Genomic DNA, 27,137 nt, shown 5'->3' on the forward strand with positions numbered 1-27,137 from the left:
TGCCGTTCACTCTCCTCCGGCACTCGTGAGAACTTCACCAAATATAGTTTAATATTTCCTGTGTCCCCTTCTTTACTTGTTGACGTCTACTTTCAAGTATCACTTTCGTCTTGAATTCGCTTATCTGATTTCATATAAAAATTGCAAGTGTTTGTCTTCTAAACTATTACACTTCGCACTATCATTTTCACGATAAGCGAAGAATTCACTTGTAAAAGTTAATTGGAATTTTACTGATTTATGATGGTGGATTTTTATAGTTGAGAAAATTTTATTAAAGAAATGCCATTCAAAAAGCATCGAAACAATCACCGGCCATTCACTGAAGATATAAAGATACGGCTGATAATAAATATTGTGTAGTTCTAATTTAAAGAACTGAGATATTCAATCAATGGATGTTCTATGGTATTTCTACGCTCTCATTTGCGCACATTGAAGTTTAGTCATGGAGGGTTACATAGACACACATCACATAAATATTGAGAAACTCACCAGAAAAACATTAGCAAGCTAGAATATTTATTTATTCGGTCAATAATCTCAAAATGTAGAACTTGTTCCAGTGCTGCCTTTAATGTCGCATCGCACTTACTTTCCACCAACTTCCACGTTATTTCCTTCGCGGCTCAAAGTGTAATCAGGTTAAAGGAGGTTGGCCTCTGGAGGCAATCGCCCAAGCGACATGGTAGCAGTTTTGTGTAGCTAACACCGTATTTCTCTGAACTTCGTACAGATCTCTCTCTCCACAAACGGGAATTCGAGGCAAAAGGAGTAAACTCTTTGAGAAGATGAATTCCACTAACTCTCTCGAAATGAGTAAATGTATTTCGCTCAGACCTCAGTCAAGCTTAGTCTAGTCTGTTATACCGTTATAAAGTTGTGAAGTTGGTCATGTAGCAGGCGTAACATAACTTTAGGAATTTCCCCTTTTTCAACATAAAACTTTAGAGTACCATGTCTCCAAAGCTCTTATTTCTTGAAACGTTTCTACTTCGCATAAGTGCCATAGTCAATAATTGAGTTTGTGTTATTGTTGAGAGAGACGACTGCTGACTAGCTCAGTGTATGTAGATGCATGCATCTATGTACATACATATGTGTGTAGCAAGTAGGGGAACTAAAAACGTGTCTCAATATTGACCCGATTTACACGAGGAGACATCTGGAAGGGAGACACTGGAAATTCTCTTTTGAAGTTTCATTCGCGTTCACACGGGCAAAAATGTTTCCGCGACATTTTGACATTTAACACTTTAGCATCGTCTGGTTCGGATGTATTCTAGCACGCGCTTACATGTAAAGCAGAGAGCGTTCGACAACAGTTTCTTAAATATATGAATGAAAAATGCAAACTGGTTAAATAATAAATAATTTGTTGTTTTTTTATTGAAATATATTTATAAATTCTTATACTTGAATAAAAAAAATTAAATTAAAAATACTTCATATGTAAATAATTAACTTAAAATTAACTTGAGTAACTAGAAATGCGAGGAAAATTAGAATTCAACATAAACATGCCCCATAATATATTTTAAATTATACCTACTTTACTAGCAAAAATAATCGTGCATTTCCCAAGCAGTGTTCGGATGTTTGTCATCTTTGTTATCTTCCGTTTGCTTGAAAACCAACACATAACTCAGAACCTTCTCCCACAAAAGAAAAAAACGAATGAAGCAACTGTCAAAAATTGGAAAGATTGGAAATACGAATAAGAAGAGCAAAGCGTGTCGCCGAGTACGGGAGACAAAATCCCTTCTCTCTTCCCCGACCGTCCTTCGCCACCGAACAAAATGTTTCCCTTCCAGATGTCTCCTCGTGTAAATCGGGTCATTGGAGTTGTATACATATTTGTCATAGTAGGCAGTATAGTTACAGTTTTTTTCTGGCGCATTTGGGAGGGGTAAAGCAAGTATTCTTAAGAGACGTCTTCTTACTCCTATGACCTAAAATGAAAATAAAATAAAAATGCAATTTTATAGTTTTACAATATTCCATAGAATTTTTAATAACTTTTTAGCAAAACTGCAGGCATAACGATTACATTAGCTCCCTTTCTCCTTCCTGAGAAGGATTGCAACTTCCAGTATACAGGATTGGAATAAGGGGAGAATCTGTACCGAGGCTGTTACCTCTGTCTTCACTGACGGCTTCAAGTTGGAATCGGAGGCCGAAGTAGCGGTTTTTTCTAAATCAGCCAATTTATCTATTCTGAGTAGTGCTAATGTTTTTCACGCAGAAGTCTTTGCGCTACTGCAGGCATGCAGAATGCTTAGGGAACGCGGGAGCGAGGGAGATAACATATTAACATTTTTTCCGATAGTCAAGCTGCGATCAAGGCACTGACGCCGCTATGGTGTAAATCTAAACTGGTCAACTTCTGTAAGGAGGACATCATATTTCTTAGATCTGATCTGGATTGCAGGGCATAGGATTATAGAGAGAAATGAAATTGCTGGTGAGCTTGCCAGGAGAGAGACTGAATCTGCTACACAGACATCGGCATCGCCTTGACTGTTGCACAACTTATTTCTCAGGAAAGCGAATAACAGATGGAGCTCCATTTCTTCACATTTCTTCCGTGCAATTTCGAAAGCTCTTTAGCCCCAGTACAATAGACGCAGAATGCAGAAAGTCTAGTGTACTCCACGCCATTTAATTTCCAAACTTGTAGCTGTACTCACCAGTCATTGGACGATTGGCACTCACGCAGAAAAGCTGGATTTACCATTTAATCCCCTTTGCTGAAGCTGTGGGGAACTTTTAGAGAAGGAGACTATTGAGCATTTTCTCTGTAAATTTACAGATTTGACAGTTAGTCGATTAAGGTCACTGGGTGTTCCTTTCTCCGACAGCCTGTTGCAGTGCTTCAACTTAAGTCCCATCAACCTGCTCGGTTATATCAACAGCTCTGGTTGGCTGTAGATAACTGCTCGTTGGAGGTCTCAAAATGGTGTCCAAGCGGCGCTTTAGTGCTACCTGGGGAGACTGGTACTTAAACCACTTCAATTACTTACCTTTTTATTTATAACATCAGCTGTAGTTAGGTCTCTCTCTCTCTCTCTCTCTCTATGTTCAGTCTCTGTTAGACATTTCACGAGTGTTGAGATCTTCATTGATAGAGTGCTAATCGGTTAGGAGAATCATTTACCTCATCAGCCCTAGTTCCTATAAACTATGAAATTATGTAATCCAGCTTGAGTTTTAGTGTAAGTCATCTCATGTACGAATTCTCCCTTTACTTGATGCGAATACATCTCCATAATTAGTTATTTAGCGAAAAAACTTTTACCTAAATTAGAAACTATAAATACCCAAGCCGTTTTGAATTGTAAATAATTTATTTGCATACCCTCAAATCCTTACTCATTCTTGCTCGTTGTGCGCTCTGCCACAATATAATTTTTTCGTTTTTTGTTTATCATTTTATGCCTTTGATTATCGCAAAGCTTATCTGATATTTACAAACGTCTTGACATTATTTTATTAAGCTCAAACATACATCCTTTATGAATGCCGCCGGTATTTTATATTGTCTTGTTTGACGCCACGCCGCGCCGCACCTTTCTTTCAACCCAGGCCAACTAAAATAGCAACAAGCACACCCACCGGCATCGTCGACAGCATCGATTGCATCATTTTCCATAACTTTTATTTTTCTCTGACCAATAATCGCGCTGTCCCTTCTTTGTTTGTGATTGTTTGTGCTGATAATCTTATCAACGTTGCAACAAGCAGATCCATTGAAGAATCTGTACATACGCAACCATAGTTATTTGTGGGTAGGCACATACACATGCACACCTGTCCACAAATACAATCGACTATTGCAGTTTTCATTTTATTAATATAATACAGAGTCGCCTCAATGAGGTGGTCAATACCGTCCCGTCATCGCCTTTTGCTCATTGCAACAAATTGCTTAAACGTGTCTGCATGTGGACTGTTGTGGCAGGTGCACAATTGAGGTGGAATTAAATGCGATACTACCCAAGCATTTATAGGTGATTGGTCGAGTGAGGTGCGGTAGATCGCAAGACTTGCATATCCAAATGTCTTATGCTTAGTTTGGCAAGGCGGAAACATTTTGTTTTCATTGTAACTCAAATTGTTAATCTTAATATCAACATAAGTAGTTGCAATGCGAAAACAATTGCAGTGTTGTTGTGTAATTAACTTTTCTTAACCCATCATAAATTTATTTGCTTGGCAATGACCCAAAAATCGCACCGCGATGCTGCCTGCTTCTGACGGTCGCACAATTAAACCTCTTTTTTAAATTCTGACAACTTAATTGTCCAGTGTTGTTGCTATCTGGAGAAACTATATCAGCGCTGTCAATTTTCATTTGAAATATATATCGCAATTAGTTACGCTATACAACAAAATACAACTTTTATTAGGTGCGCAACTAACTTCTCGCTGTTTTTTGATGAAAATACAACTTTATTCTGAAAAAATGGTTACAAGTGAATCATTGAAAGTATTACCCATCGCTGGCTACTACTTATTCCTATCTTTCTGGTAAATCTCGTATACCGTCGCGGTAAAACTGTTCATCTTTTGAGGCTATCTACGGATCAAGCCATTTTTTCATGCCTTCATATGAATGGAACTGTTGGTCAGCTGGGGTCAGGTGGGGTAGAATTTCCCATTTCAGTGTTTCCAGGTAAGTTTTAACGGGTTTGGCAACGTGAGACCGAGCGTTGTCATGCTGTAGAATCACTTTTTCATGCCTCTCCGCGCATTGCGGCCGCTTCTCGCGCAGAGCTCAGCACAATCGCATCAATTGAAGTCGATACCGATCCCCAGTGATGGTTTCGCTTGGTTTTAACAGTTCATAATAAATAACATCAACTTGGTCCCACCAAATACATAGCATAACCTTCGCAGCGTGAATATTCGTTTATTATTATTATTCGTTTATACGTTTTTGGTCTTCCTTCACGCGGACGGCGTCAACATTAAAATCACCGTCTTTGAAGCAGCGGAACCAATCTCGGCACGTTGTTTCACTTAAAGCAGCATCTTCACAAACTTTTTGTAGCTCTCGATGCGCTTCAGTCGCCGTTTTTTTCGAATGAAAGAGGACAATCAACACTTCTCGCAAATGACGATTATTCGGCACAAAATCAGACATTTTCACAAAACCAAAAGTATACTCGTATGATACCAAAACAAAATCACTAATGTGTCGAAGCAGTTTGTTTACCATATGTCTAAGCTTGGTTTATGACGTTTAGGTTATGTTAGAATCGACTAGCACACACTGCTGGCGGCATCTTGTGATAAACAGCGGGAACTTAGTTGCGCACCTAATATAGTAACCCATCTAACCCCTAATTATTAAACTTACTCCTTTTCAAAATGGGAATCAGGGGATTTGTCAGGATCACAAGATCCTTAGACCTGAGGTATGAAATGTGTTACACAATTTGATGTGGAATACTGCGAGGAAGTTTGTTTTTCAATATATTAATTCATTCTCGTATAAGTTTTAATGGCATGATCGACGATCACAAACCGTTACCGCATTGAGGCCGACTGCAACAAGACTCCGCGTCTCTGCGCGTCTTCTCCAATTGGTTACACCAAGCGGTGATGTGAAAGTTTGACGTGGCCAAAAAATCGCGTAGATTTTTAACAATTTTTTGCTGATGGGGTAGGGTGATTTCTTCCATATAAAACAATGCCTTATGGGGGAAAATGCACAAGGCCGCCAGAAAGCGAAAAAATTGTCAAAAATCAACGCGATTTTTGAGCTATTTGAAATATGCACTTTATGCACTTAAAAATTCGATTATACTTATAAAGTGCGGAATTTTGATGGGAAATTGTCGAGTTTTTTGGTAACTTTTGCAAGTTTAAAATTTGGATATATGTGGTTTTTTAGAGGAAATGTATTAAATTTTCATATAAAAATTATTGAAATTAAATAAGAGACAAATTTATTTATTTATTTATTATTAAAGCCAAGCATACAACCAATTACATAAAGGGATTAAGAGTAAAATTAAAATTAAAATTAAAATTACAGATAGTAGTAAAAAGTACAACTTGGAGAAAAGTATTAAAAAAGGAAAGTGAGGTAAAAATAATAATAGTAGGAGCAGGGATTAATTGGAAGAGATTTATATAATGTGGAACCATTTGAGTACATTCAGCAATTTTCGCCAAGGTAGCGAAGCAATTTATTTTTGAAACACGAGCTTTCTTTTATACGCTTAATTTTGTAAGGTAAGGTATTCCAAAGACGGACAGAGAACACAAAGTATTAATCTTCGGTCATCAAACAAGTGTATTTCATCGGGACTAAGTTTAACGAACGGCAGGACATTGAAAACATAAGTCGATCTTTGAGGTATCTGGGTTCCTGAGTGTTTATGATCTTCTGGAGTAAAACTAAACATTTAAACCTAAGCAAGTCGTAAAAGGATACGGAAGCAATCTTTTTCGCAAAAACAGAAATATGGTCATAACGTTTTTTACAGTACACGTATCTTGCAATGTTGTTATACGAGTACAAAACATTAAGCTAACTACGGCACTCACTATCACAAGGAGTATATAACTCACAACAATACAGTAACGTTGGTAACAAATACGTTTTAGCTAGAAGCAGTCGAATGTTTACTGGTGTAAAATGACCGTAAAGATGTGGTTGCTCCATGTCAAAGTTTTATTAAATGTAACATTTTTAACATTGTCCACATATTTAATCACAGCGTCATTTAGTTTGACTTCTGTATAGCCATCGAGCTTGATATATTTTTTGTATATAACGATACATTGGGACTTATCAGGATTAAGAATTAATCCATTGTCAGAAGCCCACTTGCTTGTGAGGCTCAAGTCAGAATTCATATTATAGGACTATGAATAAGTTCGTGCGGTTTTACAACAGATGGCGTAACTTGATTATTATTCCATCGATCCACATTTCCAAACATTCATTGGAGAGCTACTGTCGTAAGGCACAAACGTCAGTATAAGTTTTTTATTTGAAGCGTAAACAACAATATTTTTACCACACTTGAAAATGTCGAATTTCGTGCCAAATAATGTGTTTTTGCGGGGAATTCTTCTTCATTATTTTAATATGAAGAAAAAAGCAGCCGAAAGTCATCGTATCTTGGTGGAAGTTTATGGTGAGCATGCTCTATCTGAGCGAACGTGCCAGAAGTGGTTTGCACGCTTTAAAAGTGGTGATTTTGGCTTGGAAGACGAAGAACGCGAGGGTGCGCCGCCAAAGTTCATGGATACCGAATTGGAGGAATTGCTCGATCAAGATCCGGCTCAAACGCAAGAAGAGGTTGCAAAAACTTTGGGAGTTGATCAATCAACCATTTCCAAACGTTTAAAAGCCATGGGAATGATCCGAAAGGTAGGCCATTGGGTGCCGTATGAATTGAAGCCAAGAGACGTTGAACGCCGTTTTATGGCATGCGAACAACTGCTTCAACGGCACAAAAGAAAGGGTTTTTTGCATCGAATTGTGACTGGCGATGAAAAGTGGGTCCATTACGACAATCCAAAACGTCGGGCAACGTATGGATACCCTGGCCATGCTTCAACATCGACGTCGGCGCAGAATATTCATGGCCTGAAGGTTATGCTGTGTATCTGGTGGGACCAGCTGGGTGTTGTGTATTATGAGCTACTGAAACCGAATGAAACGATTACGGGGGATGTCTACCGACGACAATTGATGCGTTTGAGCCGAGCACTGCGAGAAAAACGGCCGCAATACGCCGATAGACACGACAAAGTTATTTTGCAACATGACAATGCTCGGCCACATGTTGCACAAGTGGTCAAAACATACTTAGAAACGCTCAAATGGGATGTCCTACCCCACCCGCCGTATAGTCCAGACCTTGCGCCATCCGATTACTATCTCTTCCGATCGATGCAACATGGCCTGGCTGACCAGCACTTCCGTAATTACGATGAAGTCAAAAAATGGATCGATTCGTGGATTGCGGCAAAACCGACCGAATTTTTCACAAAGGGAATCCGTGAATTGCCAGAAAGATGGGAAAAAGTAGTAGTAAGCGATGGACAATATTTTGAATATTAAATTTGTAACCATTTTACGTCAATAAAGTTTCAAATTTCGAAAAAAAACCGCACGAACTTATTCATAGCCCTATTAGTTATGGAAATATCAACACGGCTAATGGGACAACTAACATATGATTGAACGTCATCGCATATATGTACATGGGCATCACTATATTTAATCACACTGAACAAATCGTTAATGTACAATACAAATAAAAGAGGGCCAAGGATAGAGCCTTGAGGTACACCTCTGGTTGCAGGTAGAAAGTTTGATATGGTATTATCACCACATACTGCTTGTAATCGGTCACTAAGATACGTTTCTATAAGAGTCAAAGCCGACGTTGAAAAGCTTATTAAGTTTTTAAGCTTCAAGATTAAGAGTTTATGGTCTACGGAGTCAAATGCCTTGGAATGGTCAAGTAGAGTTAGAAAAGTCACATGCTTTTTGTCAATGTTGAGCCTTATGTCATCAGACACTTTTAGGAGTGTTGTGATGCAGCTCCTACTACATCTAAACCCCGACTGCAATGTGTTCACCAAGGCGTTGTTATTCAGAAACGTGTTTATTTGGAGATGCATAATACGCTCAAGAACTTTAGATAAGAACGGTAATATTGCAATCGGGGGGTAGTCTCCATTCGCTTTCTTAATTGGTATGATTGTGGTTCTCTTCCAAGAGTTGGGAAAGATTGACGTGGTTAAGATGGTATTCAGAGCATAGGTAAGTTATTTTAAGATCTTTGGTAACAGGCATTTTAGAAATTTTGGATGAATTCCATCCAGACCGGCCGCATTCGTCTTGACACTAAGTATGGACTGTACTACCTCACAATCATCGACACATTCAAAACAAAAAACTGGGCATCCAAGCGTTAAGATTAGAATTGTAATTGTCATAACATATATTATTAACAGAGCCGGGCAAGCACACAAAATTTTCATTTAGTACATTTACATTAACATCACATAAATCGAGCATACGTTGATTTTTGTTCCCAATGCCGATCGCACAAATAAACTGTCAAAACTTTCCACTTTATAGTTATTCAATGCAAAAAAAAATGTGCGTATCTCAACCGAGTGAATTAGAATTGTAAACAGCAAGTTTTTTTCTTTCTTACGGCTTACTGATACATATCCATAGAATGCAAGCTTTGCGCAAATCAAAATTGCATATACACCTGCATATACGTACTATATATGTGTGTATGAATATGTTTGTGCATGTATACGTATGCGTATGTATATTTGTGATAATATCTGCCGATAAAACCATGTATTGCACCAGGTAGTTGGTATTTAATTTGTTGACTTTAAATTTGAAAATCACTACAAGAAACTTAGTTAATTGCCGCGATAAACACACCAGCATAGGCACACTCACACATACACAGCCATGCATAAGTACGTGCGCGCTTGAACTCATTTATGGCAGTACATAATTTGGCGCCAAACTCTTTAGCGCTCAACCCGCTTGTTTGCTCGCATATTCACACATACATGCGAAAGCTTGTCAGGGAATTGAGGACGAGGAAGATTGAAGTTTGTGAAAAAGAGAGGTTTTCGAGGTAAATGGCTGTAATAAATATCATATTTTCCAATGGCAAAACTTTGCAAATACAATTTTTTTTGGTAGAATAAGAAAGCTAAGTTGGTTGGTGAAAAGGTTGCAGTAACAGTCTGGCACAGTCTGCCAAATCTGGACATTTACAGATAAATTGTTCAACAGTTCCCTTCTCTGAAAGATCCCCACAGCTTCTGGAATGGGGGTTAAATGGTAAACCTAGATCTTCTGCGTGAGTGCCGATCCTCCATGGCAAGGAGCCTCCAGAACTATCTGCGTCCTGTCTCTGCTGTACTGAAGCTAATGGGTTTTCGAAATAGCACTCGAAGAAATGGAGCTCCATTTGTTCTGCGCTGAGAAATAATTTGTGCAATTCCCCTTTAACAACAGTCAAGGAGATGCTGATGTCTGGGTGGGAGACCTCTGAGACCAATTCAGTCGACCTCTTTCTGGCAAGCTTATCAGCAATTTCATTTCCTTCTATGTTTCTATTTCCTGGAATCCAGATCAGAGAAATGTTCCCTGCACACAAAAGAGATTTGATATTCTTACAAGAGTTGACCAGTTTGGATCTGCACTATGGCTTCGTCAGATGTTTGAACGCGGCTTGACTATCGGAAAAGATGTTAATATCACTTTTGCTCCCATGTTCCCTAAGCATTTTGCATGCCTACAGGATCGCAAAGACTTGTGCCATAAAAACAATAGCAGTATTCGGCAATGTTAAGGAAATAGATAAATTATCTGATTTAGAGAAAACCCTTGCTCCGACTCCAGATTCCATCTTGAAACCGTCATTGAAGACTGCGTTTACTGGCTTGCTACAGATTTTCCTCTCATTCCAATTTTGCCTACTTGGAAATATTGCCCTGGCCCGACACTCAAACTCAAGAATAAGAAAGGGGTACGCTGAGATATTTTATTGGCAGTGATTTTCAAAATTGACTGGCAGATTCAATTTTTACCTACATTAGATGGGACTCATTTCCAAGCCTCTTGTTTACCTTCCATAACTCTCTAGAATTGGTTGGCTTCCAATCGACCACACTTTTTTGATGTACGTTCACAAGTTTTCTATGCGATTGAGGTCGGTAGTTTGAGCAGGCCAACATATAACTTCGACCCCGTTGGTCCTAAACCATTCTTTTGCAGGCTTAAGGTCTGTTCGGGATCATTATCTTGCTGGAAATCATTATCCCATTTCAGTGGCATGTTTTATGTGTCATACAGCATAATCATTTTAATATTTTCACATACATCCTTGGATACATGGTGTCTTCAATCAAAAAAATTTGGCCTATTCCGCCTATTCCATATGACTTTAGCGCCGTCATATTTAAGCGTCAATCGGGGCACATATACATCGATTCGCATTCAATATTAAAAGCCACGAATCACCTATGCATTGATGAGTAGATGGACACATGAGAGTTTAGGTGATTAGAGTGTAAACCAGGCAGCCCTTTTAACCCCGAATTGCCCGTTTTCGACTTCAAGAACAAAATAATTCGGCAATGCGGTACCACCTGGTGGGAGCAGAGGAAAAGGAAAGCCGCCTCTGCGTTGCAAAGAACAGGTGGAGAAGGACTTGACTTCACTTTGTGTGCCCAACCGGCGTTGGTTAGCGCGAAAAAGAATTTGTTAAACTCGGCCAAAATCGTGTAATTTCGGTCTGAGTTTTAACTAAACTTCATACAGATTTTAATATCTGTACTAATTAGATAGGATTTTAGAAAAAATCTGTTACGTAATGGTTGTAAATTGCATTATCCTTTAAACCTATATAAAATAGGCGTTGTTGTATTATTGTAGTTATTAGCCGTGATGATTCCCTACATCTGTAGCGTTCGTTTTTTTTTCAATTTTAATTCAATTAATACATTCTTATAAAACTTATTAATAAAATTATACAAATCCAACAAGATTTCATTTCTTTCGCATAAATCAATCACCGCTCCACCAAAAATGTTCAAGCAAACCAAATAACCTTAAACATTTTATTTTTTTTGGATAAATGTTTTATATTTTTTTCTAATATGTTTTTTTTATTAAAATTATTAAGGCTTATATTCTCAAAGCTCATATATGTATCCATATTTTTCGTTAAAGCCTGGATTTACTTTAGTATCTAAGCTTCGTGATATTGAATTATATTTGCAAATATTTCCTTGGTATGTTCTCGATCAAACAGGCGTAGATTAAATTTGATATTTTACGCTTTCAACCCTACCGCGACATTGTTTGCTTTGGAGCAAGTGTTTTTAAATAAATAAGTAAAGAGCATTGAATACACATAGAATATTTATGTATTGTGTTTGACTTTTTTCAGACAGTTTATGCAGCTGTTTTAATTCTTTTAATTCCATGAGTGACTTAGCGCTTTTAGACACATTTTTTTAGTCACATTTCTCCACACGCACCAATACGAATATGAAACGAAAGCTGTTTATGTCAACTGGAAGTATTAGTAGATTTTAAATAGAACTCCTCTGAAACCATACTCGTATGAGGTGAGTGCAAACGTTAACGGCTGATACAGCAGTGGGGTAGATAAATGACAATCGAGAGAAGTAGACAAGCGAATAATCATAAAATTAGGTTTCTATTTCAAATTCCTCATTATAAGCCCAATTTCGGTAAATATTCAGCAAAAATATTTGAAAAATAATAAAAAGCTATCTGATGCTAGTGGTAATACTGAAAACTTAGTAGTTCAAAGTCATCGGTATCCAAGTTGGTAATGTCATTGGTTAGGTTGGTTCAAGCCACATATTGATGTCCTTTGGGTTAGTTCAGATTAACTAAAATACAATGTGGTGGCCATCAACGCAACAGGCAAGTTATATGAAACTGCTGAAGAAGGTTTAAATAACTGAGTTTTTATGAATCACCGGCACTTTAAGGGCATAAAGGAGGTAACTGTGTACCTTAACACACACGCCGTATCAAAAACTACATCCGAGAAGACAGGCGGCCATCAAATCAATGGAGGCAGTTATAAAGGATGGTTAAGTTTCAAGGGCCGGTGTTGATTTTGAATAAAATACAATTTTTTTTAAGAAATTATTGTCATTTGTCTTTATTGTGATAATATTGGTATGGCTCATTTACGTATGGAACAAAATATTGGCCAAATGGCCGCCACGGCCTCGGCGGCACACCTCCATCCGATGGTCCAAATTTTCGATGACGCTGAGGCATAATTGAGGCTCTATGCTTGAATTGTTGCTGGCTTATCGACGTACAACTTTTCTTTCAAATAACCTCAAAGAAAGAAGTCCAACGGTGTCAAATCACATGACCTTGGCAGCCAATTGACATCGCCGCGACGTGAGATTATTCGGCCATCAAATTTTTCAATTTTCGCGCAAAAGAGCCATTGTTTCGTTAGCTGTATGACAAGTGGCACCGTTCTGTTGAAATCACATATCGTCCACATCCATATCTTCCATCATTTTAGAAAAAATACGGCCCAATGATGCCGCCGGCCCATAAACCGCACCAAACAGTCACTCTTTGTGGGTGCATTGGTTTTTCGGCCATCACTTTTGGATTATCATTCGCCCAAATGCGGCAATTCTGCTTATTGACGAATCCACTGAGGTGAAAATGTGCCTCATCACTGAAGATGATTTTCTTCGAACGCCCGCATTTTGCATTTTGATTTGAACGCCCGTTTTCATAAAAAACCTGAATGACTTTAACGCGTTGCTCGATTGTGTATCTTTCCATGGTTCAAATTGAATTAGTCTGAAATTGAAAAATGTCAAATGAAATGCAGAAAAAAACTTGACGTTTAGGTGTGGTTTACATTCAACATCGGCCCTTTACTAAGATCAAAGGTTGCTCAGCAAAGCCTGGCAGCTCTAAATGATATTAGCACTGTCTTCAAGGTCAGTCTTATATGGGTTCTGGCACATAGAGATATTGAAGAAAATTGCAGGGCAGATGAGCTAGCCAGAAAGGGTACTAATCTTCTACTTCTTGAAAAGAGAAACAATATTGGATAAGGATAATGGTTAATGGTTGTAAAGGGCTAAGGAGTAGCCCTTTAGCACTGCGACCATATTGATCTATTGTGCACCCTATGCTGTCTATTGACTGTTAAGTATGCTTATGAATTGTACCAGCTCCTTCTGAGGGAGTGATTGAAGGTCTTCATCTGTAAGCATGAACTTGTTTAAAAACCTTTTCCTTCTATGCGTCAACCCCGGACATTCGATAAGTGTTTGTTGCAGGTGAAGTGACCCGTGAGGGCGCCTGTGAGAGTGCGAATGCTCTTTTTGTTTAACGTGAGGGCCATGTTGGCTCTTTTAGCGTTGAAACTTAGGAACTTTTTGGAGTGTCTAAGACCCTCTACATTGTTCCAACGCTGATTTAATAGAGTTTTGGCCCAGTATTTTATTTTTTGTTTTAGGTTGTTTTTGTTGAATCCGAACATAGGACTAGGTCCGATGAAGTTTTCATCTGCCCCTTTTTTGGCTTGAACGTCTGCCTTTTCGTTGCCGTCATATCCCTCATGTCCCGGTACCCAAATTAATGAAACATTGTTTTTGGATGCCAGATTATTGAGTGCCTTGTGGCATTCTAAGAGGGTTTTTGAGTTGTATGTATAGCTATCTAAAGCTTTTAGGACTGATTGGCTGTCCGAGAGTATTTTAATCCTTACTCTCTTGTGGTTTCTGCGTTGCATGATGTTTGCTGCTTCCATTATTGCGTATAATTCCGCTTGGAAGATGGTGGTGTCCCTGGTGAGAGTGTATGATTTGTGGATTCTGGGCCCCACTACTCCTGCTCCTACACCGTAAGGTGTTTTTGATCCATCAGTGTACCATTTTTGTGAATCATCATTCATCCATTTCGGGTTTGTTTTCCACTCTATCCTCTCAGGAAAGGTAACTGAGTATCCTTTTGTGAAACAGAGGGTTGGGTCAATGTGGTCTGAAACTTGAGCCATGCTTATGGTGTTTTTGATTTTGTTTAGGATATTTAGGTGACCGGTGAGGTTGCCCAATTTGAAATTTACTTTCATGTGTAGCATGAGTGCTTGCGTAGCTGCTTCCTCTTGGATTGCTATATGAAGTGGTGGGAGATTAAGGAGTGCTTCCATGCCAGCTGTTGGGGTAGTTCTCATAGCCCCTGTGATGCATAGGTAAGCAAGCCTTTGTACTTTTCCCAGTTTGGTTATCGCTGTTTGTTGGATAGATTTGCTCCACCATACTAGTGCCCCATACAGTATGATTGGTCTAACCATTTGGGTGTATATCCAGAGGGCCATACTAGGGCTGAGGCCCCAGGATCTCCCTAGTAATTGTTTGGTTGTCCACATGGATTTCGTGGCTTTTTTTGTTATATTATTTATATGTGATTCCCAAGTGAGTTTTTTATCTAAGGTTAAACCTAGATATTTGACCTCTTCCTTTAGTTCTATCACTGTTTCATTTAGTTTCAATGCAGGAAACTCTAACTTTCTTTTTCTTGTGAAGGGGATTATTGTGGGTTTGTTAGGGTTGATCGACAGCCCCTCCTTTTTACACCATTCCCATATTGCGCTCAAGGCGTTTTGCATTAAGTCCGTTAGTGTCCTTTCATGGTTGCCTTTTATTACAACAGATATGTCATCTGCATAACCAATGGTTATGAATCCCTTGTTGTTTAGGTGCTGCACCAAGTCATCAACTAGTAGGGACCATAGCAGTGGAGAAAGGACTCCTCCTTGCGGACATCCCTTTACTGTTGTGACATTAAGTTCAGCTTGGCCTAGCGAGGCTTTAATAATCCTCTGATTAAGCATTTGGCTTATCCAGTGAGTTAATATTGGGTTTGCACCTCTTTTTTCGAGTGCTGTTTCCATGGATTTGTAATTTGCGTTGTCGAAGGCTCCCTCTATGTCCATAAAGGAACATAGGGCTATTTCTTTTTGATTTAGGGCCTTTTCTATATTGACAACGAGTGTGTGCAGTGCTGTGACTGTGGATTTCCCTTTTTGGTAAGCAAATTGCAGCTTATGAAGGGGTTTTTTGAAGATTACTTCTTCTCTTAGATGGTATTCGAGTAGTTTTTCCATTGTCTTTAGCATGAACGACGATAGACTGATTGGTCTGTAAGATTTTGGAGAATCAGGGGGTTTGTTACCTCCCTTAGGAATAAATATTACCTTCACTTTCCTCCATATCTTTGGAATGTATTCCAATATTAGGCTAGCTCTGAAGATTTTCACCATGACTCGGATCAGTTCCACAGTGCCTTTGGATAGAAGTGCTGGGAATATTCCATCCGGCCCTGGTGATTTAAAGGGTTTAAAGGAGTTAATTGCCCACTCTACCCTTTCGAAGTTTATGATTTTATTGACAAATGAGACCGTAGATCTCCGTTGATGGTGAGTTACCATGTCTAGACTATTGTCGATTGATGGGTCATGACTTTTACAATCTGGGAAGTGAGTCTTTAGAAGAAGCTCTAGTGTTTCTACGAATGTGTTGGTAATAGTTCCGTTTGGACCTTTTAGTGTGCCTATGGGACTTGAGTCACCTTTGGAAAGTGATTTTTGGATTCTAGCTGTTGCTGGAGTATCTTTTAGATCCTCGCAGAAGTTTTTCCAAGAGTTACGTTTGGATTTCCTTAGTTCTTTGTTATAGTTAGTTAGGGATTTCCTATATTCGTCCCATTTGTTTGTTTTCTTTGCAGTGTTGAATAGTTTTCTCGTTGCTTTCCGAAGTTTGTCAAGTTCGTTGTTCCACCAGGGGACCCTCTTCGTGGAGGATTTCATTTTTAGTGGACAACAGTCTTGATATGAGGCCATGATTGAGTCAGTCATTTCTGTTACTGCCTCTTCTAGTTCCTCTGTTGATGTTATTTTGCTTACGCTGTTATTAAGCTTAGCTGAAAGACATTCATTGTATCTTTTCCAGTTTGCTGTTTTTGGGCTTCTGTAAAATGTGGAGAACTTTACCACCCCATTTAGGTCAAAGAGTATGTATTTGTGGTCAGACATTGAGTCCTCATCCGAGACTCTCCAGTTACTGATCATATTCAAAGATTTGTTAGTAATTAGAGTTAAGTCGAGTACCTCTTGTCGTATTGCGTTTACAAAAGTGGGTTTATTGCCCCTGTTTACTATTGTTATATTACTAAGTAATAAAAATTCAAGGAGTGACTCACCTCTGTTGTTTGTATTCGTGCTTCCCCATGCCACATTGTGGGAGTTGGCGTCGCATCCAATTACGAGGGTTAGATTGTGGGTTTGGCAATACTCCACTAGGCCTCTGATTTTTTCTGGTGGTACTATGTCGGCGTCTCCGGGGAAATAAGCTGAGGCGATTACGACCTCTCTCTTGCTTCCGCCAGACTCCGCATCGACCAGTATTGTTGATGTGCCGCCATCCATGAATTCTGTGAATGGCAAGAATTTAATATTGGTATCTATGATTATCGCAGCCCTAGGTTTGACAGCGCTTTTGTCATAAATTACCTGTGTGTTTTGGACATTGAGGCCTTGAGGACGGCCTCTGTAGATCCAGGGCTCTTGGATCAGCCCTATGTTGATACTTCCGGCAAGTTTTCTGCTAAGCTCAGTGGTGGCAGCCTTAGCATGGTGAAGATTTGCCTGGAGGCACCTTATTTCGCCGGTTCTTTTTCGGAGTCTTTGGGAGGACTTTCATCCTCTTCTTGTAACTCCACTGCCTCCATTTGGTCCACTAACTCTTCGGTCCATTGTACTCCTTCAGGCTGGCGGCTGATTTTTGGTCTACTGCTATGACTAGCGTTACGTTGGAGCCTCTTTCGGCTCTTTTTAGCAGGCGCCAGGAATCAACAAATTAAGGATAAAAAATACTATTCGCCAATAGGCCATAGGTCAAAACTGTGCCTGAGCGATTTAGCTCTGCGGCTCGCACGATCTTTTCCAGCAACAGGTTAAAGAAGTCGCACGACAGCGAGCTTCGTTTGGTATCAAACTGATCGCAGAGGTCCTTTCCAATTCTGACGGCGTTGCTGGTATTGAGCAGCGCCATTTCGCATATCCGTATTAGTTTTGTGGTGACACCAAATTCAGATATTGCGGCATACAAGGAACTCCTTTTCGTACTGTTGAATGCAGCGTTGAAGTTGACGTAAAGATGGTGTGTGCCGATTCTACTTTCATGGGTCTTTTCCAAGGCATGACATATTATGAATGAATAACGATGACTGGAAGAAAATGCTGTATTGTGCTGCAGCGGCTTATCCGCGCTTTTCCACCATTTGATGTTGTCTTGCAAATGAAAGGACCTACAGTTTGTTGGCACCTCCTATCGGCAGATGGTTTCTATGAGAAGCTTTTTCATTTATAAAGTGTTTGAAGAATTTCCATTTTTTTTGCAATTGGTTACAATGTTCCATAACCACAATTGACTTCGAACCCGATCTTATCGAACGTTAGACGCACACAAACCCACTCGGCTACGGGCAGACTTAAAAAATGGCAACTGAAATGCCTAGCTGTCCGAAAGCATGACTGTTTAGAACAGTTGATAGAATCATTTCACCTCCCCTTTCTCAATATAATTACTGCACAATGAGCTTGGAATTGTGGTGTGCCTAACCACTTGAATTTCCATCGGATAGTAAGGAGAGATGCAGCTTTGTTCACCGCATAAGCTTCCTCGAATACATCCCATTCACACATGACCAGTAAGAGCACGCAACCTTGGATGTGAGAGTTTTTGCCCAGTGCTTGCTGAGTTGATTCAATGCCTACTTGCCGGCAGGTTTTCAGGTGAATACCCCTCTCGGTTTGCTGCACGGAGAAGCTAACTGAATGGTGAGCATCGATAATTTCAGATCATAAATTTGAATCAATGATTTGCTTAAGAAATTATTGCAAGGATTTCGCTGACTGCAAGTGGATTGCGGGATAACTAATTTAAACTGTATTTTTCCACTAATTCCGTGATTCGTGCCATACCCTCCACTTCATCGATCTTTAATTTTTGTACGTTTCAAATGTCACACTTAATCTACGTTTATCTATGCCAGTTGGAACTGGAAAAAATTAGAAACTGCAGTCATGAGTTGCTCACTATTACTTTAATTTTTTACGACCAAACGCTTAAATTTGCTGTCAAAGTAAGTTTTTGGTTTTGTTGCTAACGCGAACAATGAAATATTAATATGTAAAATATATCTATATATTATATATAAAAGTATATATGTACTGATTTACATATATATTAACTCTTTATTGGAGGAATAGCGACAGGCGCGAAAATGCAATTTGGTGAGGAATGTTTAGGAACAAAGGCAATATCTCGAATGTAACAAAACCACCTACAAAAAAAAAATGAAAGAACATCGATGACATAGCTTACACACACACACACACACGCTAAAATATATTTGAAAGTTAAGAATTGTGTTCTATAAATTTGTTATTTGTGTTCATGGCGACTGCAGTGAATGCATTGACTCAGAACTCCATATCGCTTTGTGAATCCAGCGGTAAGGTGTTGGCTTTGTGTGGGTGTGTGTGTCTGTGTACCTATGCCATATTTTGTGTAATTAGGCGTGGAATTTCACCACCTTTTTCGCTAGCGAACTAATTTCAATTAACGTTTTGTGAGTTTATGCGCATATTTTTTGTTTTTTTAGTTTTTTTATGGAATATAAAAGCGCATAACAGTGTTTTCCGTTGCTCTTATCGCTGTCGCAAAGCAATAACTATGTGTATGTGTATGTATGCGTGAACATATGTAAATGTGCCTATGTACACATACAGATGAACTCATTTCTATGACGCTACTCTACGCCTTTGCTTTGCTGAGCTGTTACTGCTGATACATTTGTATGTGTGTACTCCTTTGCATGTGTGTGTGTGTGTACATAAGTTCGTGACTTCGTAAATTTAGTCACCGCATCTACCGCAAATATTTATTTACAGCAAATTCAATTTTTTCGAACATAAATTTTCGACTTTATTGCCAAACGACCGAACGACTGTAAAATAGCAAATTTAAAATCGGAAAAACTAAAATATTAAGTCAAGACTTTTAATGACAACCTGCAGTTGTATGTACTTGAAGAGGGCTGTTGCACTGTTTGAACAGCAATATGCCGGAGTTTTTAATATAGTGAATATAAATATTATAGTAATCCATAAATATGTCACGTGCACCAGGTGTACACCCAACAAAACAAAAAATCTTAAAAAAACTATTTAAAAAAAAAATTAAAAAAGTATTAAAAGAAATATTGAAAAAAAATTAAAATAAATATTAAAACAAATATTAAAAATAAAAATAAAAAAAAAAATTTAAATAAAATATTATAAAAAAATATTTCAAAAATATTAAAAAAAAAAAAAATATTGGAAACAAAATATTAAAAAAAAAAATATTAAAAAAAAATATTAAAAAAAAACAATATTAAAAAAAAACAATATTAAAAAAAAACAATTTTAAAAAAAACAATATTAAAAAAAAACAATATTAAAAAAAATATTAAAAACAAATATAAAAACAAATATTACAAAAAATATAAAAAAAATATTAAAAAAATTATTAAAAAAAAAATATTAAAAAGATATAGGTAGTAATAAAAAATTAAAAAAATATTAAAAAAATACAATATGTAAAAAAGAAATATTAAAAAAAAATATTTAAAAACAATATAAAAAAATATAGGTATATTAAAAAAATATTAAACAAAAATATTAAAAAAAAAAATATTAAAAAAACATATTAAAAAAATATATATTAAAAAAAGTAGCAAAAAAAAATATATAATATTAAAATTTTTTTTTTTTTAAATATTAACAAAATATATAAAAAAGAAATATTAAAAAATTTTGCTAATTAAAATTGTCCAAATGCTTTTTCGTACAAAATTATTTCAAAGCTAAAGATTGTTAAAATAATTGTATTGTAGTTTGGGGAAACAGAATCCATTATTTTCTCGGTAGATGGTTTGATTCAAAAGGAAGCTCGATGCTTGGGTGTCTGGGGATGAGAAATGGGTCACATACGACAATATTATGCGAAAACGATCGGGTCCAAAGCATGAAGAAGCAGTGAAATGGTGGCTAAATCAGGACTAACGGCCAGGAAGGTTCTACTGTGTATTTGGTGGGCCAAACACTAAATTCAGATCTGTACTGTCAACAACTGGACCGTTTGAGGTCAGCGATTGGCCAACAGTAGGGGTGTTGTGTTCCATGAGGACAACGCAAGGCCACACACGCCTGTAACTCGCCAAAAACTCCAGTATTTTGGTTGGGAAGTTTTAATACATCCTCCATATACCTCCGGACCGGGCACCAAGCGATTACCAACTTTTTCTCTCATTGCAAAATTTCTTGAGTGATAAGAATTTGGTAGAATTTGAAGAGAAGATTGTGAAAATCTTTAACTTTCTTTGATTCGGAAGAGGAGTATGTTTTGGCTGAAAATTCAAGTAATAGCAATCTTGAATACCAAATTACAATTTACGTAAAGTCATACCGGAAAATTGCATGAGTTAAAGGATCTTATTTCACATTCTGTCGAAAATATTCTCTGAGAATTGTGCTATGAAAGGGCAAGGTCACAGACGAAAACCGCAAGATCTCAGCCAGCTGATGTTGGCCCCTCTTAAATAAATAGCTGGTTTTCAGTTTTAACGCTAGAAACTAAAATGATTCTTATTGCTGGAAAAATTAAACAAGTAAATACGAAAACAAACAAGTAGACTGCTTTAAATAGATTTCCTTCCGAGCGTTAAAATAAATTTTTTTCGAATAAAAGCGGCTTGAATAGGTTGCTAAATAATCGCTCAGGGCCATATTTATTTAATTTAATACAAGTAGTTATTTGCTAACTAACTAAATGGTTCGCTAACAAATCAACAAGCCTGCCGTATGCTGTACACACCTACACATACATACGTACCTTCCAGACGCATTTAGTGGGTAGGAGTATTGCGCGTTTTTTGCCTTTCCAAATGAACTTCTGTTTGCCAAAGGAAACTAGTAGGTATTTCCGTATCGGTGCTTTACGCATACATACATATACACATATACACTTGACTACACACATATGTACATACATATACATATATCAACAGCTGTTTTAGCTGTACGCATGAAGAGGTGATAGAAATTCCTCTATTTCTGTTCTTTCTACGGAACAACGCAAACTGAAATGCATTCTTGAGAGTAAAAGCATCCAATTATTGCTTACTTATATATAAAACAATGCTAAAATAATAATTTCACAATAGCAACTACAACACAAAGTGAACAAAAGCTATTGGGAAAGCCCTTGACTGGGTTGGGCTCAGCGCTTGCTGGCGCGTGGTTGTTGCAACCGCGCTGACCATTTCAATTTCATTACTTCACCTGCAATTAGAGTTGACCCAGTTGCAATGCCCACAAAAGTGCACGCATGCGCCTATTTAACTACATACATACCTGCACACATACACATATACATTATGCCATTGTACGGGGCAGGCAAAGCAAGCGGTAAACATAACTTGATCGCATAATTAGCTGAACTCGCCCAAATGCGGTTTGACTTCTCTGCAACTATTTGTTATAGCTGCATTTTGTACTACACCATCGCTAAATGTAGGCTCATCTGCGGTTCACTTAATGTTTGCTAAGCATTCAATTTATGCAAAACAAATTCATCTTCTTTAACTACCCAAAAGTCAACGAAAATAACCATAAAGCAGTCGAATGCTGCTTGAGCACGTCAGCGTCGTCATTTGTGCTGAATTATGGTTTGGAAAAAATGTACAACCCAATAAGTCATAGCGACGAAAGGAAGTGAAGGAGAGAATTCAAAGTTGTAGGCTTTTTAGCCGCCCGAAGGCTTTTCGGGCATAAGTTTGAGTTTCCCTTATTCGGAAAATGATAGAAAAAGTTTTTTCTAATTGCGATCGCAAACTTCCGCGCGTGTTTCTGCCATGAAAAGCTTCTCATATCAACCATTTGCCGTTCGGAATCGTCTTAAGCCTGTAGGTCCCTCCATTTGTGGAACAACATCAGGGCGCACGCCACAAATATGAGGAGGAGCTCGGCCAAACATCCAACAAAAGTGTATGCGCCAATTATTTACTTTTGGTTTTTTGTTTTTTTTTTTAGTTGTCGCTTACCCAAAGAAAATAGTTAAATGAATTATTATAATTACGGTTATTGACAGTTTATTTATGGTACAAAATAAATTCTATAGATAAATTAAAAGATTAGATTGGTCTTCAGCCACACGGGTCATAGAAAAAGTCGTATGTCTAGTATATGAGATCCCCTGAAAAGTTCGGTGCGAATTTTCATGCAGCCTAGGCATTATTTTTATGTTTGTTAATGAATTTTTTTGAACCAACTATTTTAACTTTTTGATCGATTTTCCTTTGCAATTTTTTCTGGCTCAAGTCATTGCTTCATCAGCTTACAACTTATTTAGTTTTGTCAATGAAAAGCAGATTCAACTGCTTTTCTCAGGCCTCTTCTAAATTCAACTTTATTAAAATAAATTATAGAGCGCAGTCATAGTACTACAGGTTAGATGCATCAAGCTTGACCTTCAGCGAGTGGTGAAGGACATAAGCATAACTCTAAACCTCCGGAATCACGGAAACCAAAAGAAGGTGGTCTCTGACTATTAACTGCAGGGTCTCCAAAGCGCTCTGGTCAAAACTGAATCTTAAAAGGACAAAATGTCTGCCTGGATTCGACAGATTTAACAGCGTCCTCACTGGTGTTATAACGGTTCACTGCACTATTGGCACCCTAGCCAGTAGAATGGCTTCTGCAAGAATTGTGAATATGAAGAAGGAATTGAGTCGGTACAACACCACCCGTGCCAAATATCTGGGCGATTATTTCTTTGAAGACCTGGGAAATTTGGGACTAGTTGTCTTCGTAAAAACATCTAAGTGGTTAAAGCAACTTAGAGGCTGGAAATCAAATGCAGCTATCACAATGTGCTTTAGGATTACCGAGTGTCATGCCTTGAACAAGCAACCTGGCTAACCTAATCTACCTAACCTAGATGCATCAAATTTCCCAACCTAACTTCTCCCTCGTCGTCAGAGGCGTACACAAGTGGGCTAGCATTGTCATGACTCAATTGCTTACTTCAATCCCGCAATGCCGTCTTTACTGCAGTTTGAGAAGCCGCAGCAAGCTTCGTTTACGATCTCTTTACGCATTATACCGGTATGTGCGCTATTTTCCATCACGGAGAAACATTCACTTGAAAAATATCGAGATTTTATTAGTAAAGTTTCAGCAAAGTTTCGCAGACAGAAATCCGACCCATTCAATTTTTCACTGCGCCTCACCCGTATTGAGCACCTTTTTGCAGTCAGGTTTTATAAAATGTGTAAAAACTGCGAGTGGGACCTTACCAAATACGAGCGTCGTTTAAAAAGTCCATGCAGAGTCAGAGAAATGGCACTACAAGCGCTTATGTTTAGTTAGTAGCATCTCTTGGAAGTATGCACTCCAAGTTTCACCAAGATCGGTCTGTTTCTTTGTGTTTGGCATTCGTTTGAATCGAGGAAGTCAAGTGATTTTCCTATTCCATCATGACAATGCACCAGCTCACGTCTCAGTAGGGTTCCAACTCCCTTTACATCCCCTTTATTCCCCAGACTTGACTCCCTTGGATCTCTCGGCCTACTATTTGTTACTTAATTTAAAGAAATGGCTGGCGGGAAAAGATTTTATTCAAACGAGGAGGAGATTGCAGAGACGAATGGGTATTTTTCAGACTTGGCTCAATCCGGTTATTCAGAAGTTATCAACTAACTAGAACAGCATTGGGCGAAGTGTATGAGCCTAAAATGAGAATATCTCTCTATCTCTCTCGTTCTCTCTCTCTCTTTTCTTGCCTATCTTTGCCTTGCCCCTATTTGGGGTAGTCCATCGTTGTCCGTGCGCCAGGTTCCTCTGTCCTGCGTCGTTACACCATCGAGGTATTGCTCTCTTATGTCCCTTTGTATCGTATTTAGCCAGGTCGATTGTGGACTTCCTCTAGTTCTCGTTGGCTCAGTTATATGCATGGCGAATTTGACGATTTGGTCTTCGTCTCTTCGCATTACGTCTCCGTACCTTCTTAGCCTGTCTTCTCTCGTTTTCTTCTCGAGCCTTTACTCGTATATTTTTCACTTTATCCACGCGCGTTATTCCTGTTGCCCAGCGATGTATGTTCATTTCCGCCGCTGGCATCTTCTAGTTGTGATTAGATTGCCCAATATTCCGACCCGTACAGCTTTACTGGTGACTATGTCGAAACGTAAAAAAGGTTCACCCCAAACAACTAAGTAGCTTTTCTTTTTGATGGACTTTTCAAACGACCATACTTTGCTGACATTTTGTCTCAAATTCTGAAATTTTTTTTCTCGTGATTTCATTCACTTTTCCAGTGGTTGAAATCCATTTTCAGAGCGTTCAATGCTTGTTCAAATTCCTTTTATGTATCCAAGTCTATAATATTTTTGCTGGAATATACTCTTATAATATACTTTTTGAGGATCAGATCTAAGTAAGTAGGTTTTGACCCTCTTATCTGTTTGATGCTGGTTACCTGTTTTTTCATGATATGCCAAAGATTTTCGATAAAGTTGAGATCAGTATTATTACTCGACCAGTCCAATATGAGTCCGAATTTCTTGCAAATAAACTTTTACCTGACGAAACAAAAAAAAATATTAATATTTTATTTTGATACGATAGCAACGAGCAGAATCGCTTTGAAAAATTGGCATTTTCATGATTATATACGCAGAAGTACGAAGATCATTTGAAAGGTCCGTGCAAAGTCAGAGCGATGGCACTTCTAGCGCAAATCGCGGTTATGTTTAATTATCAGCATATCTTGGAAAAACACGCACCAAGTTTCAGCGATTTGTGAAAAGCGTATTCCACTTAGAATTATTAAATTTACCTCAAATACCTGTTGCTACTTAACTGCACTCACTGTGCCTTCTGCTACTGCCTTCTGTCATAGCAACATGTCGAAAACCTGCCTCCATCCGTTTACTTATCAGTAGTCGTCGTGGTCAATGCCATTTAGTGATAGTTCCAAGAAACGCGGTTCGGAGAATGTGAAAGAGGTGCTATGTAGCTGAGTAGATTCCAACTAAAACATCCAGCTAACCAAAGCCAGTAAATCGTTCCCAGAATATTGTGCTACGTCCCAGCTTAACCATTCTCCGAACTTACTTTTCCTCGGTAGCGCTTAGTGGTTTTTATTCTCACGCATGCCGGTTTTTATTCTTACCTGTTGCTATAGAAAATGTGCATTTTAACTCGTTCTCGACACCAACTTTCTGCGAAACAGTTTGAATCTAATTTGTGTGTGCTTTGTGATTTTTTCGCATTGATTTTTGCTGGTTCATCGAGATTTTAAAGAAGCATCGCGGAGTCTTGGATGCACTGTTTTCATTTTCTATGAACCCCCTTTTAATGCCCTCAGCGATTGAAATTATCCTGTAAGCTGGCGCGCTCGATTCTTCGATCCAATCTTAAATATTAGTTTGAGGAAAAATAAATCCATTATTGCGTAAAATTGTTGCGCTCCTAAGTGCTTAATTTTAATTATTTAGTATTGCGAGGAATCGAACCAGCTCCTTAGGAGAGAACATTTCTTCATTCTCTAGTAGGTACGAGCCCTTCTGATGATGATCGAGAAGATTCTGTGCCTTCTTTGACCGAATGCTTCACAGTTGTTGCTCACAAGTGTTCCATGGACTCCTCTTTATCACTCCAGAACCTGCATAACCTAGTGCTAGATAGTCTTATTGTATTGAAATGTTTATTCCAGGCAAAGTGGCCTGTAAGTGCTCCACAGAGTAATCTGATACCCTTTTTGTATAGGGCTAGAGCAGAGTTTGCTCGGTTGGTATTAAAGTTCAGGAACTTTTTGGTGTGATTAAGACTATTTGTGCCGTTCTAGTATTCCTTGCTTTTTTTAGTCCATTTTTGGTTTCCTGTTTTAGTTTCTTTTTGTTCAACCCGAAAAATGTGGTTGGTCCAATAAATGGCTTTTCCGCCCCTTTTTTGGCATAAAAGTCTGCCTTCTCGTTTCTTTCGTGTCCCTCATGTCCTGGTGCCCAAATCAGGGCAATCTGATTAAGAGTCACCAGTTTGTTGAGTGCATTATTACACTCTATAAGCATTTTTGAATTGAACGTTAAGCTATTTAAGGCTTTGAAGACTGCTTGACTGTCTGAAAGTATTTTAATGTTAACTCTTGTGGATACGATTTCCACTGTCTTCATAATGGCGAAAAGCTCCGGTTTGAAAAATTTAGTATCTGTACTCAGTGTAAAAGTTTTGTGTATTTTAGGCCCCACTTTTCTACTGGTCCTGGTCCTACTCCCTGGAACGTTTTGGATCCATTTGTATACCATTTTTGCTAGTCATCATCTAGCTATGTTGGGCTAGTGTTCCACTCTTCCTAGACGGGAAGATAAAAAATATAATAATGAAAATATAATGATAACTAAGTTCTTTTCTTTTCGATGTATTTAAGTATAA

General features: G+C 38.2%; 1 protein-coding gene across 1 annotated transcript in view; it reads left to right on the forward strand.

The window, feature by feature from the left end:
- Nucleotides 1–27,137, forward strand: part of LOC128856977 (thyroid receptor-interacting protein 11-like) — a 59,376-nt gene that overhangs the window by 13,525 nt on the left and 18,714 nt on the right. The window lies entirely within an intron of this gene.

This window comes from Anastrepha ludens, chromosome 3, assembly GCF_028408465.1.
Source record: "Anastrepha ludens isolate Willacy chromosome 3, idAnaLude1.1, whole genome shotgun sequence".
NCBI classification, from domain to species: Eukaryota; Metazoa; Arthropoda; class Insecta; order Diptera; family Tephritidae; genus Anastrepha; species Anastrepha ludens.